Source organism: Oreochromis niloticus, linkage group LG2 (genome assembly GCF_001858045.2).
Source record: "Oreochromis niloticus isolate F11D_XX linkage group LG2, O_niloticus_UMD_NMBU, whole genome shotgun sequence".
Classification (NCBI taxonomy): domain Eukaryota; kingdom Metazoa; phylum Chordata; class Actinopteri; order Cichliformes; family Cichlidae; genus Oreochromis; species Oreochromis niloticus.
The window spans coordinates 14,387,187-14,403,275 of NC_031966.2; the positions used below are offsets into that span (position 1 = coordinate 14,387,187).

Sequence of the window (16,089 nt, forward strand, 5' to 3'; positions counted from 1 at the left end):
TTGAAGCTCATTCTTAAAATTATTAAGTTCAACTAAAGAATTGAGTGGTTGATACAACATGATAAGTAACTGTTTTAATAGTTTGATAATCGTAAGGTAGGGTAGTTAGTCCAGCAATGGGCAGCATAGTGGCTAAATTTGTTATCTCCCTGTTAAGTTTCAAATCTATACACCACGAGGTGACCAGCTCTCCTAGTCCAAGTTCTCAACTGGGATTTCCAACTTGTAAAATTGAAGCTGTCCAACCAACAGCAACTTAAGAATCTAAGACGGTGGCAGTGAATGCAAATGTAAATGCCACTGTAAAGCATAAGCAATCTGTACTGACAAGTGTAATTGTGAGTTTCCTAAATAAAATAGATGGAGAGGAAGGACTGAGCTTTATCCCCCCAAAAAACAAGCATCACGGTGTACTGCTAGACATGCATGAATGGCTAAAGAGCAAAACAATCCCTATTTTTTCTTCCTTTTCCGACTTTACGCCTTCAACGCGCTCAACTGGGTAGTGAAGTGACTCCCAACTCTAAAATCAGACTTCCAAGGTAAATGGGACACAGCATTAAAAACCAGGTTGGTATCAAACATCTATATATTAAATGCTCAAGCCATTTAAAGACTTGAGTGAATACAATTCTATAGCTTACTAGAAGCAAATGGAGATAGGTGACAATCAAACGATATGATCGCTCTTCCTGGTGTTTTTGAAATTCAGGCAGCAGCATTTTGAAGTAACTAATTGTCTGATGGTCTTTTTAAGGAGGCCAATAAAAAAACATTGCAATAGTCGACCGTATAAGAATTAAAGGGATAAACAAGCTTAATTATTATTACATAATATTATCCAGGACAGGAAAGCACAAAAAAATCTTCCTTTATGCTCTTCTACTAAACATGACAAGTACTTAAAACTGGTGTCACATTTACTACTCCACTGCTCAAAGGTGGCACATTAGATAGGTTTCTCTTTTTATAATTAAGCACAACACACTCTGATCATTTTACTTAATCAATATGATTCATTTGAAATTATTCAACCTTGAATATATATCCTACTTTATTCCACTAGATGTCACCAGCACAACTGAAACAGTCACTGTAAGAGGAAAAACATCCAAGCCAGATGTAACATCTGAATCTGCTCTGCTACCTGCATGTGTTAAATGTATTCACACCAAATTTATGTTCATCTTTGCATCTTATTCCAGACTTATACCACGCACCTGTGTCACATTATATGTGTGGGTGTCAATATTTCTTGCTGGACTGCTCAGCCAAGCACAGCAGTTATTGGCTGCTCAAGCAAAAAGCCTGGTGCGGAATATTAGGTAATAGTGTGCAATCATTTGAGAATTGTTTATGAATTATATTTTACAGTGTTCAAGAGTGAACAGCAGATAGAAGAACAGGGCATCAAAATAATTACTTAAAACTCTCAAAATCAATAAAATGTCATCCATAACACTGGACTTTTGAGTGAGCAAACAGGAAGTCAGATGTCTTTGCAAATATTGTACAAACTACAGATCCTCAATGAATAATGAATGAATAATAATAATAATGAATAATAATAACCATCATGCAGTTCAACAAAGAATAGAAATCTATCAGCTATGAGGCGGATAGACGTAAAGTTAGGTCCATATACTTTTCTGAACACTGGCATAATTTTTGTAATCTTACCTCTGTACACCACCACAGTGCAGTCCAAATCAGACACTCACTATGTGAGTGATGTGCAAACGTCATAAACGCATAGTATTGGCTATACATGAGTTCCAGTCACATTTATACATAGTCTATTTAGAGGCTTAAATTAACTGGACAAACTAACATAATGTGAAATATATTGACTATTTTTAGTACCTGCGATCACCTGAAGTTTAGAAATCAAGGACATCACCAGCTCTGCTGGGCGTTTACTGCAGCCACGTTCAGTTGCTGCTTTTTTGTGGGTCTCTCCTTCAGTTTTGTATTTAGTAAAAGCATGCTCTATTCTGCAGAGGTAGGTGACTGCCTTTGCCGTTGTACAATATCCTTTTTCTTCGCCTTCAGAAACTCTGGAGTAGCTTTTGCAGTATGTATTGAAAACACTGATGGAATACAGAAAGGTGGAAATTTAAACCGTAACATTTAATAATAAACAGAACTTGAAAGTTCAAAAACACAAACAGTGTCCATCTTTCACAGAGTCTACGGTTATTTTAAATAATGCACCAGAATACCTGCAAAATAGAGCCCTGGTGACATTTTATGTTGGGTGCTGAACAACAGGACTTCGACAGAGCTAGCTAATATTAAATATATATGATTAGAAAAAACATTAAAGACATCTTAAAGATATTAAAATACAGAATAATCTGCCATTAGGTAAATATTTTAGCTCCATCATGATCAGCTACTGTGGAGCAGCTGTTAAGTTTTAAGCTTTGAGGGTGACTTTTAAGTAAACCTAGCAGACGGGCACACTCTCTTGTGTAGGGAGGACACAAACGCACAAATCCCATACCTTAATGAGAAATATAAAGGATAATAATTAAGGGTAAAAAACAAAGAAAGCTTAAAATAGAGTAATTAACAAATACAACCCTGATAGTAGATATTGAGACACCTCTTTTGGGCTTGACACTCAAATGAAAACATGAAGAAGTTACTAATGGGAAGTTAAATTTGTTTTGGTTACTGATATGTGATAACTGTTAGTACAGAAAATGAGCTTGTGCGGCTGTTTGGTTTGGAGCTAGGTTTGACTGCTTTGATAAGATGTGTAACTAGTAATATGAAACAGGAGTACGCCTCAGTGACTTTCATTTTGTCAAATTAGCTCTCTAAGGAAATAATTTTGGGAACTCCGCTTTACTCTAGATTGTTACTTTAGATAAATAAAGCCCCCAAATGGAAGAAACAAATGGAAGAAACCACAGGAAGAATAAGAGAGGAGGTTTCCCTCTCCAAGGCAGACAGATATGCATCAGAGGCTGCAGTGATGATGTTACACAGAAAGGAAAAATACAATACAAATAGTCAAGTTATAACATTTTTATTAGGTATTATTATAAATGTATCATCAATTTTAAAGAGTTGGGGTTTTTGTGTGGGTTTATTTTAGGTTTTGTTCTCTTTGCGTGATAAAGCAAGAGATTTAACCCGGAAACAACTGAATATAATGGTGTAACACAGATTCCTTGTTATCTTAAGAGTACCTTAATATTAGGTCATGATAGTCCAAGGAGCTTGGAAAGAAAACGACTGGACTTCTTCAGTTCTCAGAGCATCTTAACGAAACCTAAAGAACTGAAGAAGCCTCTTGGATGAGAGGAGAAACGTCTTCATGAAACTTAAGGAAGTCTAGTCGCTTTCTTTCCAAGCTCCTTAGACAGGGTTAGTCACTAACCAATCTTTTTCCAAACTTTTCCATTACTTAAAACAAGCCATCATCTCTTAAATCTACAAGCTTCACAATGGAAGATGTGACTGCTTTGAGCTTACTGATGGTTTAATGTCTCCAACTATTGAATTACAGCCTGTTGATGGTCTTGAGGTTTATGCACCCTTTTTTTTTTTCCTGACAAAAAGTTTTATGCAGTCTCATGAAAACTCCTCTTCCCCTTTGCACAGTGCCCTTTGGAGATCCCCATGCTAGCCCAGTTAAACGTGCCCTATGTTTGTTTTCTTTCTTTCTTTTTTTTCTTCCTTTATTGCATCTGGTTCCCATCCTGCTTCCTGAGGTTTAGATTAAACCATCTTGAGTTTCCAGCTGCTGAGGAGCCTGTTCCAGTGGTTGTAACCCCGAATGGATGAACCAGAGAAGGAGGAAGAAATAAAGAAGAAAAAAGAGAGCATGATGGAGAGATTGAGGGTAAGCTAAGGGCAAAACAGGGATCGGTGCAGACAAAAGCAAAGAGAAGCTAAAGCTCACGTCTGTTTCTGCACCAGAAGAACCCTTGGTCTCGCTCGAAATTTGAACTTTAAACAGTTTTAATAGTTTATTTATTTCTAATTTTATTAAAGACTTCAACAAGACTGAACAGTAATATAACTTGAGTAGTGTTTTCATCAGTAACTACAATTTGGTCTCTTTTTTTTTGGTCAACGACACTTACATTTTTTTGTTTTTGTTATTTTTACACCACCAAATAGTCTTTTAAATCCATTAAGATCTGATCAAAATGCAAACTTTTAGCTGCCTTCTATCAGCTTTTGATAGATCGGATCACATGGACTGAACCAACAGCACAAAGACAGCATAGATTCAGTTTAGTGAATCAAATTAGTTGGGATCTAGCACACAACAATCAGTCGAAAGGAGAAACTCTTTCCTGCAAAACTTACTTTTTTAATGCTATAAAGTTAAGAATTTTAACACAGGAGTATTTGGGGGTCTTTGGGGGGATACACTGGCTTTGTTTTTCAGCCTCAGAGGCTTCATTCTTCTTTTTTACCTGAAAATTTTGTCTCTATCAATTTTGCTGCTACTGGATTCTCCCTTGATTTCACGTTCTTTGAGTATCTCTGTCTTAAAATGTCTCTGGTTCTATTTAATTTCCCGTTTTGTGCGCCGAATATAACTGACCTTAATAATGACGCATTAAGGAAAATTACATTGGAGGATATTTTAGAGCATCCACAGCCTACTATATGCATCTGGTATCAATTTAGTCAGCTGCAGTCAGTACAAGGAAAAACCAGCTTTGATTATAGACTACACAGTCTGACTACTTGATGAAATGTTAATTCATTGTTGTGTCAGATTTGAACGCTCACTGCAGAAAGAATTTGTGAATTTAACAAAGCTTGTGCCAGGCTTTAACAGATGAATTGGTTGATGATGGAAAAGGAATAAATCGGGTGGTTTTCACACTTCCTCTCTGCATCTCCTATTCCTGTCTCTCTGCTCTTCTCACCTTTCCTCTTACATCTCCTCTCACCTCTCTGTGGTTTCTCCTCCTGACAATATTCTCCCTTCTGTTTTCTACTCTGCCCTCCTCTCCCCTCGGCTGGTCACAGTCCAAATAAAGCCTGACAGAGGATTATTATGTGCAGAAGTATAGTGGAATACAGTGGCAGCCCTAACACTGAGAAGGTGAGGCATCATGCTGAGATGAGTTCCCCACAAAGTGTAAGATTTCCATTAGAATTTGTTTCAGTGGTGGGTTTCAGTGTCCACTGGGTACACACAGTGTTTCATAGGGTCCTTCAACCCTGCCAAGAAAAATGTCTGGTGGTTAATAAACACCAGCCACGTGCTTGTAAATGCTAGCTGGTGCCTGAAAGATGCCAACTCCATTGGCTGCTTTGGCAGGTCATCATTTCGTAGGTGGCCAGTAGAAAAGGATTTAATTCCAATAAGTCTGCAATTTGTAGCATTTTATACATTTTTACAACAATCACTCCCCTTAACACCAAGCATGCAGGCCTTTGTTGATTTTTACTTTTTTGCCTCAGATGTGCCTCAATGAAAATCTGATGTTTTAATGAGGCACAAAGACTGGCTCTAATTCCTCAAATGTGTCTGTTAAAGTAGATTATATTGTTATCTCTGGTCTATTGGGTTTTGTTAGGCCCATACAATGTTGGAAGACCCTGTGCAGTATAAAAAATAAACAGACCGTTGGATAGAGCATGCACTGCTGGAGAAACCACAGGATTTAAATGAGTGGACGAAGATTATGAGAAAGGCAGCTCTAGATACAAATAGAATAAACATGGAGATGACCGTGAATAACCTTTCTGATTTAATATTTTAGGAGAACAATAAAGCTTTTTTTTCAACCATCCAGTTTACATTTTTCACAGGGACTCTAAGTCACGTTTTAACATTTTCCCTCAACGTGAAAGAAACCTGTGAAGGTGGTGACCCACTTTCTACTGCCAAGTTCCTGGGGTTTTGGGTTTTTTTTCTTCCCACTCGTGTCTGAGGTGGGAGGAGCTGACACTTGACAGTTGCCATGTGGTCCATATAAACATATACATAGAAAAAAACACACACTGGTAAGACTGCATACATGCTCGATGAAGTTCTTTATGTGCTTCAAAGTCTGTTGACTAGTTTCACTGCCGGTAACTTTCTCAAAAACTACATCTTGAAACCCTAACACATTTATTCCGTTGTTATGTCCTTTCAAACTTCAGTATTAGATCACAATCACACTAGAAAGTGTTACAGCAAAACTGATTTGTGTGTTTTTGGTAATGTAATACCATTACTACTTGCAGAGTAGATGAACCGCTGTAATTGGCAAACTACATGTGCTAGCTGACAGATTTAGTGCAAGTTTCTATTCATTCCAAAACACGTTTGCGAGTTAAGAAACGGTAAATGGAAACAATTCAAGCAGGCTTAATGTAAGGGCCATTCAAATTTCCGCTCACTAAACATGTCTGCTCTGACAACCCAAATTCTGCCTATTTTGAGTGGCCTCATTTTAAACTGTGAAGATCAGTTATAATCCACAAAAACATAATAAAAGACAAATAATCTCCATTCATAAATTGGTTACCACATACAAGATGCTATTTGCTTAAGCCACAAAAACAGAATATTGTTTTTATAGACCTCGACCCTGTCATTTTTCCAGAGAAAAACCCACAAAAGGCACGCTGTTAATCCAAAAGCAGCATATTTCCAAGAAACATTTAACCAACAGCAGGAGTGCCCAACATTTAAACAAATCTTGAGTCTTCTTGTTCTTCTAGTCAGTGAAGAGCAACAGATACACTGAAGCACTGCCAATAATGGGGCAGTGCTTCATTCCTTCAAAAATCAACAACATCATGTTTTCCAAATGTTGATCCAGGAAGATGTTTAATGTCATAGAGGCCAAGGCAGATTGTTGTAAATATTATAAACAGGAATATTAAGAACAAACCAACAGGAATACAAAATGAATAAATATTAGCATGTGATTATTTGCACAGATCCAAGCCTGAGTAGTGATGTCTGCACCTATCCGTGCAGGCAGCAGAATATAATCCTCACCTTAGTGACTGTGGATTCAACAAGGTGGTGAAATAACTTTGGTCCATACTGACATGACAACAACACTTTGTTGATGCCATTTTTATCTCTTTGTTGTATGGCTGGTGCAACTAAACTCGATTCTCAAAATTCACCTTAAAGAGCAGTTTAGCAGTTAAGACCAATGTTAGTAAAGACCAGTTGGAGCGACCACCTGCTGGACTTTCACATGAACTGCAATGACTGTGATCAAACTCAGTGGGGGAAATTAAACCAACTGCAAAAAGGCCAATAATGTCCCTTTATTCAGAGATGGGACAATATAACAATCTGAACCACATAACCTGAAGCTTATTCAGATCAAAATATTCCCATAGGAGAACATATGAGTAGATTGTTATCCTTCTGGTTTGGATTTGTACTTTGAATTCAGGTTGTGCAGGTCCACACAAGACATTATTGAGATCACCACTGAGTACTACTTGAATAAATTCAAAGAATAAGATCACATCCATGATTGGGAACTTTTTCCATGTCACAAATTTTACTTAAGGCAAGACATTTTCTAAAAAGCACCTTTTAGTTTCATTTCTACAGGTCAAACAGACAAGGCACAGTTTAAAAGTTTTTAAATTAATTGACAGATGAAAAAAGCAAAAATGAGAAAATCTGAGTTGATGCTTTTATATCATTCATGTTCATTCATGACAAAAAAGCTCTTGTTCTCATTTGTATAATTCACAAAGCTGAAATAAGGAGCTTTAGGTTTTATCATCAAGCAGTACAATTGCTGCATGTAGTTAAACCTCAGAGTGTTTTAACTACAGAGAAGAAAGAGTTGAATTTGTGCGCAGCTGATAAACAGACTTGTTGCATGGTAACGTTTCAAACTTCATGGCTGCTCTGCGTGCCAGATGGCTATTTTTTTCCAGCTTTTTAGGTGTGTTAGACCTCTGGCTTTAATGGACGAAGGCTACAATTGTTTGTAACTTTACTGCAAAATAGCTTTTGTACTCTCAGTCTTGAAGGAAGTCTGTTCTTGTATTCTATCCATAGGAAGGGATTTTTACATCTAAATACAGACAGGATTTCATTCCAGTCCTGAAATAGGCTGAGTTAGGTTTATGAATCAAAAACTCAAAGTATGCCACTGACATGTAAACATCTCCAACCTGAAGTTTGTATCTATTTGTCAGCTTAAAAACTGCTCAGTTTTAGTGAGACTCAGAGCCACAGTTGTCTTTTACATACTTAGGTACTCTCAAATGCCTCCAACTATACAGATAACAAGCCCTCCAGTGAACAGATAAACAAGTTATTTTAATCACTCTTCAGATTCAAACTACATCCCTACAGCAAAGTCAAACTAAGCACACAGTAATTATTTATACACCTAAATTTGAGCAGTTTGTTTCTGTCTTCATTAACCTCCCAGCATGGCCCACACAGACAGGAGTGAAAGAGAGACAAAAGCCCACAAACATAGGTGGGCAGGCTTCCTCACAGTCACCCCCCTCATCTGTCAGAGTTCTGGTGAGCACTTCTCTCATCTGTCATCATTATTTCATTAGAACAGAAACCTGAGAGACACCTTCTGGCAAGGCTATTAACACTGAATATTGTGCAGTAACTGCTCACACCTATGAAAACAAAGTGGAGACTCTGTGACTCTGTCAAGATGTCAGAGGTAGGAAGAAAGAGATTAAGGTGTTACAGTAATCTCACTTAAAACACATACCATCTTATCTCACTGTAACATTTGACAGATATATGAGAGAGGTAATTTCAAATTACATAATGCGCATATAATTCAGACATCTGGATGAATTTTGGTAAGTATGGATAAGTGTCAAAGTCACAAACAGCCTCAGAATTAAAAACTTTACTGATGGAGAAACCAATAAATTATGGGATACAAAATATTAAATATACTATAAATTGTCCTATATTTTACATGTAGTTTGAAGGCAAAAAGTGTGCACATTAAATTTAGCCTATTAGCACTGAAGACATGTATAAAGTTGACAGCTTTTTACGTCTTTTTTTCCGCTAATGTCAATACAAATGAAGACTCTTGGTTTTCTGCCACAAGGTTGTCTGAGAAATACGTGGTCATGGAAGAAATAGGTCAGAACTAACTGTGGTAATGTTGTACCCATTACAGCTGAGATTGTTAGCTCACTTAGTGGCATACTGAATTTAAGATGAGGAACTCAAGACTGGACAAGCATGCGCTCAGAACTGTGATTATACACAATCTGGACTAGTTTTGGGTCTTACTTTGTAATTCACAGTTATCCTGTTAATCTACTGTAATTTTTTATACTACATACTTGACATCAGAAATACAAAGGACAACACCATTACTGTACAACTCTGCAAAGAGTTTCAATTCAAATCTGTGCAAACTTTAGTCATTTGGGGTCTTAGTGCAACCATCTGGACCGAAACATAGTCTAATGGTTTAAAATCATTAACCATTACATCAACAAGGAACAGATTAGGCAAAGGAGAAGGACGCATACGCAGGACACATGAGACGCAGTTTAAGTCCAGATTCATCAAAATCTTTAATCCTAGTTTCCAGGTTGGGTCTACATGTGGAAGTAGTTTGATAGGTGAACAAAGCAAATGAGGTGCAGGCAAAGGGAAAAGTACAGACAACCTACCACAGGGTCACAAGCAGAGCTATAGACAGTAAGGAACTAGCAAAATACAGAAATACACAGAAGAAAAAATAATCTTGACTATGAGAACAGTGCTATCTAGCAAAGGAAACAAAGGGAAGCATGATAAACAGATTCTAAACTAAAACAGAAACACTAAAACCTGCCAGTTTAATGTTTTTTGTATACTGACGGTATACAAAACCGTCAGTATACAAAGGTAGAAATGGAGGCTGCAGCCCGGCTGCCCTTCAGTTTGTTACCTGCTGAAATTCTGGGTCTGGCTTCTAGGCTGGGATTAACATTCAGTGTTAACGTGCCTTCTGTGCAGGTTCTTGCAAAGAGCCGAAGTTGTGTTAGCAGCATAATGCAGCCGTTTCTGTCCTGGATGCAGTTTGGACTTCCTTTTGTGGAATAAAAATAAAAATAGTGTCCATATCCACGGTGAAAACTACTACTATACTATTTTCCTCCTCCGACATACAAAATGAAATCAATTGATTGTAGCGCAACTTCAAGTGGAACGGATAAGCGGGATAGGGATTGATAGGCAAGCAGACTAACAATTCCAAGGAACTGAACTACTTCGGTTCTTATTTCTAGTTGCTACTTCATTATTCCAATAAGGTTCTTCCCTCAAATTTGAATCTCCATTCCATAAAACACTTAAGAGCATAAAGCTTTCTACCTCTAAGTCTTCAGAAACCAACCAAACAAAGTCACAGAAAATAAATAAAGAAATGCAATCTTTGCTTTGACTTAAAACTTGCTGATGACGAATGACAATAATGACAAATGTTACAAAAAAGTACAGTAAAAGTATGGCCCATTGTTTCAAATGACTGTCCATTTGCACCTCATACAACATCCTATTGAATGTCTTGAGAAATGTCACCAACACAATCCCTTTTTATGAACCGCACTCTGCAGTTTTGGTGACTGTGATATTGAATTGCAATAATCCATGTATGAACCAAAAACCTCCCTCACCTGTCAAAAGCTACCATGGCAAAGGGGAATTTATGAGGTGATTAGGTGAGTGAGGGATCATAGGTTTTACCTAGGTTCATTTTGGTTAGCACGGTTCATGGAAACAGCAGGTGCTCCTGATAGGTTTTCTTGAGAATCACAGGAGTTCTGGGCAGTGAAGCAGCATTACTTAACGATTCCTCAGAGAGGGACAGTAAATCCCTGAACAGAGAGGAAGACCAGAGGTACTAGATGATCCCTCTGGCTGACTTACTGAAAGGGAATAAGGTGAGTGAGTGTGTGTGAGAGCTTCTACTATGTCACTTTTGCTGTGTGCATTTGTATGTCGTGTGCATTAAAATCTCTTGTGTACTGTTCTTCAATAATACCACGAAGAAATGTCTGTATTTTTACAAGACTGCACAAGTGTGAGTCAGTAGTTCTGCACTTTTTCTGCAGAGAAATTCTCCTTTTGCATAATAACAAAAGCAGAAGGTCTACTCTTCTTTCTGCAGACATCTGGTCTAACATCAAACCACATCTTCACCAAAAGGTTTCTGAATGTGTTCTTGCATTTTTATTCATCCTGTTCAATATTCATAAGTGCAGTCCTGTCACTATGTTTGCAATAAAAATCAGCGATGTGCAACGTTTTGCAGACGTTGGACTTATTATTATTACAGCCTGTCAATCAGGGTTTGATTTACAGCAAGAACTAGCCAAAGTTTCAACTGACACCAAGGGATTGGGAACAAAGAATCACTGTCCAAATGCAGTTACACAACAGTACGGTTGTGTGGAAATCTCCTATATTCACATTTGGCTTTTGTTTCATTTTCACCTTGACTTTAAAGCTGACATCATCCTCCAACATGCTGAGGGAGTGATATGACCTTTGTGTCTGCAGAACCCATTCCATTACCCAAAAAAGGCCTCACCATGAAATAAGAATTGCTTTTCTCTTTCTGCTGTGCTGCAAAATCAATCTATTATAATAAGTCCTTCAGTGCAGAATGGAGGCTTTAAACCTTATTGTGCAGAAAGCTACTGAAGCAAAACCTGGCAGGGGACAAGGTAGTTTGCTGAAGCAAGCTGGTTTGTTTAAGCAATTTTCAAGTAATGTCAGCTTGATAATCCTGAGATGATATTATCCGTATTTCACAATGTCATCGCTTGTTTTTAAAACCACTTTGGTAACCAGCGAAATTATTTCACACATTTTCACCTCCTTAAAAGAAAAACAACATCTTAAGAATTTTTTCTGCATGATGATATGTCTTCTGGGACTTAAGGTTTTGAGGTTTTGTTTTTACTTCAGTGATACTTTAATATCCTTCCTTGTCTCTTTATTTCCCAACTATTAGTAACTCATCTGTAAAGCCTGACAGTTGGATAGACTTCTGCCCAATAGGTTTCTGCTCTTCATTGTCACTGAAAGAGCTTCCAACAATAACAAGTCAAAGTACATAATACAGGATCTTACTTGGACTGATTTCTCAGTTTTTGTAGGTGTCTTCAATATCACATTTTGTCGGGAGAGCTTAGACACCAGTGTTCAGCGCATATCTCTGGCTTTGTTATCAAGTCTATTAAAAACAGGGGAACAAACACAAACCTAATTAGAAACAAAAAAAGCAACAGTTAGTTCACCGGTTACTCTAATTTAACATAAGTTAACTGGCACAATTATTACATTATTACATTTTTACATCTGTCTCCTTCGCTGTGGCTTTTAGAGTGATTATCCTGCCTTCAAAGCTGTTTTCAGAGCAATGATGTTAAATGTCATGTGTATAAATAGACACAAAGATAGAAATTAAGTGGGTACCACCTATAAACTCTTCAGTCAGTCAGTCATTCAGTCAAAACTTGACTGTCTGAATGATTTATATTCTTTTAGCAGTTTATAAAATTCAGACACCCATTTTCCCATCTTGACATTTCTGTAGCAAGGGGATTTTTTTTACAGGACAGCGATGCTAACTCTAAACCAACCTCTAAACTGGAGGACTAGGGGCCATTCTGGGTCTATCCTCTACTCTTTAACTCTTTCCAGCATGGGTGACCCTACCTGGGATAACTTAATTAGCTACAGGACAGAAGACTATGATGGTCCCCTATAGATGGCATACTCTCCACAGTGTGAAAGGCTAAAGAAAAAAAAGATACTTTTAAAGGCTGACATAGTAAATAAACTTATTTTTTCATGCAGAGAAATGCCATCTGCATTCATTCACATGGCTGGAAATTTGTTTTTTTTCATCCAATACTTTTTTTATTTACTTTGAATATGGAGACTTTGTGGCCTGCCAAACTGAATTGGGAATGCTTTGCTTCACTTTGTTTGTGGTGCTTGCAGTGAAGAGTTCAATACTACAATCACCCGTACAGATGCCAACAAATCAAATCACATTTATTTAAATTGCATGATGAAAATATCCCATACAGAGTCTATGAGAAAGGGATGTGGTTACTGGTATATTTTGTCATTTGACATCAAAATTGACTGTTGCAGTGAGAAAGCTGTGTTTGTTTTTATATCATTGTTATCTCTAGGCCCATTAGGCATGCCCACAGTCAAGCATCAACACAAAGCCAGCATGTGAAAGCAGCAGAGTGAGTGTTCATTTAATACCTGCTGCAAATGTGAAAACCCCCCCAACAAAAACTAGTCTGTTATGTCACTATGTTAATGATGTTATATAACAGATGACCATGACTCTATCAGGCATACATTAATCAAAAAAGCTGTTTGATTATCGATGTGGACGACAAACTTAAAGCCTCTGTCTTCCCCCTGTTGTTCTGCAAAAGCTTTCACCTGTAACCCCTAATGGTTTTACAATACAGTTACATGAGAACATGACAGCATAAGACAGCATCCATCTGTAGAGCAAGAGGAAAAATAGAGCGATCCACCATCACTGTATATGTGTGTGTGAGTGTCCTACAGAGCAGTGAGCTCTTTCCAGGAGCTAGTCAAAGGTTATATTTACATATATCTAATGTAATTTGTGATGTGGGTAGTAATTTACATTTATATGTTTTAAACATTAATCTGCAAAGAGTGATGTCGTTATATGGTAAGTCCAAAGTAAACTATGGAGGTGCATCTTAGTTTGGTATGATTTCACTTTGATTGGTTCATAGAAGCAATTTATTGGGAAAATTATAAATCTGAGAAAACTCTACGAAAGACAGTAGTCCAAATACTGCCTAACTGACCTAATGTAAAAGTATTTTTTTCCTAAAATATAAGCATTGCATTTCATACCCATAGTATTGGGGTTTTTTTTATCATCATCATCATCGCAAAACTGATGGTATTGGGGTCATTTAGGTACATCTGGTCATCTCACTAACCATTAAGTGTTTAGCGAGGTGACACAATGGTAAGCACCTCACCGAAAAAAGGTTCAGTGCCCGAATCTTTAAAAAAGTACGGCTTAAAGATGATGGCACAGTATTAGTGCAATCATAATCGGCCATATTTGCTTTACTGTTTCATTTAATAATTTGTCTCACAACACAGACTGCAAAATATGTAAATGTGAACAGCTTTGTAATTTGACTGTCCAGCTATAAACAGCTTACCAGTTTGTCCAATTAAGTGCTGGGCTGGAGGCGGCTGATTAACAATAAATTAGAATTGCACATAATATAGATCGATCAGGAATAGCATTATGACCACTGACAACTGAAATGAATAACACGGATTATCTCTTCATCATGGTACCTGTTAGCAGGTAGGCTATATTAGGAAGCAAGTGAACATTTTCCTCAAAGGTTAAAGAAGCAGAAAAAATGGGAAAGTGTAAGGATTTGAAGGCGTTTGGCAAGGCAAAATCGTGATGGCTGGGACAGAGTGATACCAAAACATTTGGTTACATGCGTAACTCAGGTTCTCTGACAACCTCACTGGGTATCTCACTATTGGAAGTGCCCTCTGATTGGTCATAAATGGATTGGTCACTCTTGGATTGGTCATGCCAGAGTGTGCTTCCCATACCGAGTGAGGTTTGAAAGAGAACTGAAGCTCTTGCTATTATTTAGTTTTTGATGATTGTTTTTTTGAGGATCACTTCTGTCCTAGCTTGTCTCTTTTCTAATATTAGTAAGAATGCTTGTGGCAGGGTGTGGTTTGTGGTTGTAGAAGGAGGGGTGGAGCAGTGGGTTCAGGGGCCGGTGCCAGGGGAGGCTGGCTGGCACAGCTGTCAGCCATCACACCAATTACGCCTTCCCTATTTCAGTAGCCCCCTAACTCCAAAGGAGAAAGCTGTGTGGTATGTGTGAGTTGGAGGGGGCAGCTGAAAAGCTTTGTGTACATGAATCACTGTAAATAAAAACACAGTTTCCTGCCAAGTGCCAGTTCCTTCCTACCACAATACTATTTTCCTTTGTCATTACTATATCCTCCAGCGCTCAGTTTGTATTCTAGTCCAGCGGTCCCCAACCTTTTTTGCGCCACGGACCGGTTTATGCCCGACAATATTTTCACGGACCGGCCTTTAAGGTGTCGTGGATAAATACAACAAAATAAAACTAGTACCGGTACCGAAAAAAAGAAGATTTATTCATAACACACGTGAAAAAACCCAGGAAAACCGAGTTAACGATAAAAATGATAACAAAATAACGCTGAAAACTGATAAAAACCCTGAAAACAATACATTTCACACCCGAGCCTCAACTCTCGCGGCCCGGTACCAAACGACTCACGGACCGGTACCGGTCCGAGGCCCGGGGGTTGGGGACCGCAGTTCTAGTCCATCTAATTATGTATCTTCTAGTTGAGTCCATGTGTCTTGGTTATGTAGTATTTTTCTCCATTTTTCTTTTTCCATTCCTGTCCCCATGTCTGTCTAGTCTCTCTGTGTTCTGTACCCATGGTTGTCTGGTTTCCCCATTTCATTGTCTCAAGTTATTCTTGTCTTCCCATTCAGTTATGTCTCTTTTGCATTTCACTGTGCATTTAGTCCTCTGCCTGCTTTGCTGATTATACCTTTGTTAGTTCCCTTTTGTATTCCCATCCGGTTCCCTTGTCTCTGTGTTTGTTTTTGTCCCTATGTCAGATTCGCTTGTGTGTATCTGTCATCTATTACTTCCTGTTTTACTTTGATGGTTGTTTGTCTCTTGTATTTTGCATCTAGTTGTGTCTACTTTCCTTCTCTCAGCTTCTGAGATCAGACCATGTACACTTTCAAAAGGATAATGCAACATGGCACAAAGCAATCATTGTACAAATATGTTTAAAGCAGCACAACAACGAGTTTTAGATGTTGACTTGGCATTTAAATTCCCCAGAGAAACAAGTCAAATCCCATGAGGCTTCATCTCACATTTTACAGGACTCAAAAGAATTTGTTGCTAACATCTTGGTGCCAAATACCATAGCATACGTTCAAGGTTCTAGTGGAGTCCGTGCATTGACGGATCAGGGCTGTTTCCTTTCAGTCGATTCACTCTGTGCAACACGCAAGTATGGTATATCACATCCTC

The 16,089-nt window shown here is 38.0% G+C and overlaps 1 protein-coding gene across 1 annotated transcript in view; it reads right to left on the reverse strand.

Annotated features, from left to right (window-relative positions):
* The window catches only part of maea (macrophage erythroblast attacher, E3 ubiquitin ligase), an 89,364-nt gene that overhangs the window by 44,883 nt on the left and 28,392 nt on the right, over positions 1 to 16,089 (reverse strand). The window lies entirely within an intron of this gene.